The sequence below is a fragment of the Pongo pygmaeus genome, chromosome 2 (genome assembly GCF_028885625.2).
Source record: "Pongo pygmaeus isolate AG05252 chromosome 2, NHGRI_mPonPyg2-v2.0_pri, whole genome shotgun sequence".
In the NCBI taxonomy this organism is placed as follows: Eukaryota; Metazoa; Chordata; class Mammalia; order Primates; family Hominidae; genus Pongo; species Pongo pygmaeus.
Genome location: NC_085930.1, coordinates 78,289,923 through 78,293,803, shown reverse-complemented (window position 1 = coordinate 78,293,803; position 3,881 = coordinate 78,289,923). Strand labels below are relative to the sequence as shown.

The following is a 3,881-nucleotide window of genomic DNA, read 5'->3' as shown; positions in this document are numbered from 1 at the left end:
AAATATGCATATATCATGCTGTCTTATATGTAAACTTCAAAAAATGTTTTGCATAAATTGCAAACCTAAGCAATATATTTCAGTATGTATACTATATCAGTGACTCGATAATGTTTTAAAAGGAAAGAAAGTGATAGACACAAAATGTTGCAGTGTTTCTCTCTGTCATAGAAGAATGAGGTAGAGGAAAGCGAGTGGGGAAGGAGCAGAGTGGGCTTCAAAGTTGTTGATGCTTTATTTCTTAAATAAGATGGTAAGGACATGAATGCGTGTTTTGGTCATTATTCTTTGAAGCATGCAAACACATACATCCTTTTTAATGAACAATTCATATCTTAGTAAGTAGTAAAAAAAGAAATTTGTTAAAGAATTCGAAGAAAATTATCATTCCTTTCTTCCTTCCCACCTGTCTTTCCTCTTCTTCATCCCAAAACTTCCTTCTTTGTCAAACAATGCATTCAAATCTTTTTCAGTGAACTAAAACTTTAATCCTCTCTAAAAAACTACAGTAAATATGAAAACTTTTTACATTTATTGGACTCTAATAATTTTTTTGTTATTAAATGTATCTTCTTCCTCCTGGGTGGCTGCCCTTGGTCAAGGAGAGTTAGGACAAGTTCCTTAGGCACTCCCTCTAGCAGGCTGCAGCCTGGATGCTAGTACTTCCCAATGGACTGCAATGGATGTGGTGGACACATCAGCGCAGGAGGTGGTGACCCTTGCAGTCTCTGTGGCTGCATGTGAGCCTAGGTGACCTAGGGCTGGGTGGTAGAGGGGAAGCTATGTGGCAGCCTGCCAACTGGGGCCAAAGCTAAACAGCTAGGATTTAAAGCTTTAAATGAGAATAACGAGTAATATTTACGATGAAATGAAAGTAAATAAGTCACCTCTAACCTCTTCCAGCTGTTTTCTCAGGAGAATGTCCATATTAAATTTACATGCTCTCCCAACTGTGATCGCCCTTCAGTTACAAGGGCTTCAGTTCCAAGGGTTGAAAGTGGATAATTCCCAGGTCCGAGAATAGCAAAGAGTTCATTGCTTTTAGGACATTCTTGCTGATGTTCTTTCTCTTTTCAAACTCTATGAAGATGGAATCATCCTTCCTTCAGTACTAACAGTTTTTCTGTTTTGTGGTCAATGTGATTCACAAGAACCTCTAAAGTAACAAATGAAATAAGCCACAGGCATGGAAAAGATGACTTTTATATCGGTCTGGGATTGGCTATGAGCTCTAATATTTTCACTGGAGGGAGTTTCATTTTCCAAAAGAAAAAAAAAATGGTCTGCCACTTGTGAGAAAAGCCTCATGACAACTGGTCAAGGTGGGCATACACATTTTAGAGAATGGAGGTTGTAGATGGAATTGTTGTTGATGAGAGCTGGGGAGATGGCCAGTGTCACTGATGCATTTGCACGAGCCACACTGGTGACTCCATTAGGAGTTCTTGGAGACCTAGAAAGTGCTACTCTTTCTTCATACTTTTTAAATGAATGACTTAATTTCATGGGAATATTGGGTAGTTGCTAAGTATTTTAGGATCTACAGTTATGGTCAGTAGGCCGTGCTTTAAAAAAAGAGGGGTTAGAGAACTTATAGGAAATGTTTCACAAGCTAGGTGATTCAGGTTTTGTGGTCTTTGCAACACTCGTGGTCATTGTGTCCCTGATTATTAATCTCTATAGTGGGACTTTGCCATGGACAGATAAATGTTCTTGTGTATATAACCATTGACTCTGTAATTGGAGCATTTTCAGTCTTGTGTGTGAAGGGCTTAGGCATTGCTATTGAAGAGTTGTCGCCTGGGCTTTGACGTGCCCTGGCTTGATTTCGCTGCTGAGCTTTGTTGTCTGAGTGAGCCCACAGATTAATTACCTAAATAAGGCCCTGAATATATTCAACAATTTTATAGTGACTCCAATACATGAAGCATTTTTTACAACATTAGTTTTAACTTGTTCAGCTATTCTTTTTAAGCCATGTCAAGGTATGTCTGTTGATAATGTCATTGGTACTTTGAGTGGCTTTTTATAATCGTTGTGGGGATATTCTTGTTGCAAGCCTTTAAAGATGTCAGCTTTAATTTAGCAAGTCTGCCTCTGCCTATCCTAAAAGATGAAAAAGAAATGAATAGCAACTTCTCTAATATCTAAAGTTTTTAATAATAATGAAGAAGGCTTAACCTGTGGAATTGAACAACATACTGGTGAAAATAACTCCTGAATACATGGAAATCATGGAACTCAGGCAGCTTTTTAAGAAAAATCTAATTAAAAAGTTATCCCATAAAAAGTAGATGATTGTATTATCTTATTTTCATCTCATTGTCCATCCTATTAGATCTGGTTGGATATTGATTCTTACATGATGTTGAAAGCAAATCAAGGGCATACTTACTGATGCTATGAATACTATGAATATATGTGGTACCATTCAGAATTCTGAAAGATAGTCCCAAATGTTGGATTTCTGAAAGACAAAATCCCTCAAATCTCCTAACATCTAAAATTCTAAACATCACAGTCCAAAAGATTAAAATCCGAATGTTGAAATCTTGAAAGTTGAACTCTGGAGAAAGGATGAGTGGGTTTGGAGTTATACAAGGTAGCTTCATCATATCAATTGCGCCATGTTAGGTGGAACTATTACTTTGTTATTTTCTTTATTGGAAATTAAGTATGATGGAGGGAGATGTATACAGGTGCCAAGTTGAGGAGATTTGTGGACTTAATTTTAAGTGTCAACTTGACTGGATTAAGGAATACCTAGAAACCTTATATAGTATTATTTTGGGTGTGTCTGTGAGGATGGGTCCAGTGGAGATTAGTATATGAGTCTGAGTGAAGTAAGTGGGAAAGATCTGCCCTCAATGTTTTGAGTGTTTCTGGGATCACAGAAGGAGAGAAAACACAGGCAAAACATACAAGAAATCTTCCCTGATAAATTATTCAATCATGTGTGACTTCTGCCTATTCACACATAGTGCCAAGCTTGCCCTCAAAAAATGCCCTTCAAGCCAAATGTGGTGGCTTGCGCCTGTAGTCCTAGCTGCTCCAGAGGCTGAGGCAGGAGAATTGCTTGAGCCCAGATCAAGGCTGTAGTATGCTACGGTTGCACCTGTGAATAGCCACTGCTCTTCATCCTCCAACCTGGGCCACATAGAGAGACCCTGTCTCTAAAAGAAGAAAACAAACAAATACCCTTTGTCAGATGATTAAAAAAAAATTTAAAGCTCAGAGACCTTCTGAAGCAAAGACATTTGATGATATAGAGGTTCCTCCAATGTTACAAAACACATCAAATGGCGACCTATTCTTGGTAAGGAATTTGACTGTTGAAGAAGGTAGACTTTGTATTTACTACTAAATCTAACTTAGAAAAGCTAGTGCATGCTGCGTTCACTTTTGCTAATGGATGGCACTTCCAAAACTTTTCCTACTTTTTTTAAATCAACTATGTAAGTGATATCTCTGTTGGATCGAGAAATTGTAGAACTTATCATCTCATTTACGTATGAATGACTAGGAAAAAATATGAAGCACTTTATAAATGTTTGTTTGAAGATTTGGTGGACAGTGCAGAGGAAAATAGATTTCAATTGAATTCCCAAATCATGATGACAGATGTGAAAGTAGGTTTGAGCTAACTTCTAAAAGTGAATTTTGAACCAATCATCAGTAATTATGCTGGCTTCTATAGGCAAATGTGATTTTAATTCATTAAAAGTTCCCAGAATTTCATCAGCTAGAAGAAATGCCAATGCAGAAAACTGATGCATTGTTACACTGAAGTATTCACTGTTGCCATATTGCATGGCCAATCCACTAATTCAAATTTTCCAACAAATGCATTGGGCTGAATGGAAAAAACAAAAAACAAACTT

At 37.3% G+C, this 3,881-nt stretch overlaps 1 pseudogene; it reads left to right on the top strand.

Moving 5' to 3' along the window:
• Nucleotides 1–1,179: 1,179 nt before the first annotated feature.
• Nucleotides 1,180–2,257, top strand: LOC129032875 (magnesium transporter NIPA2-like; annotated as a pseudogene).
• Nucleotides 2,258–3,881: the final 1,624 nt, after the last annotated feature.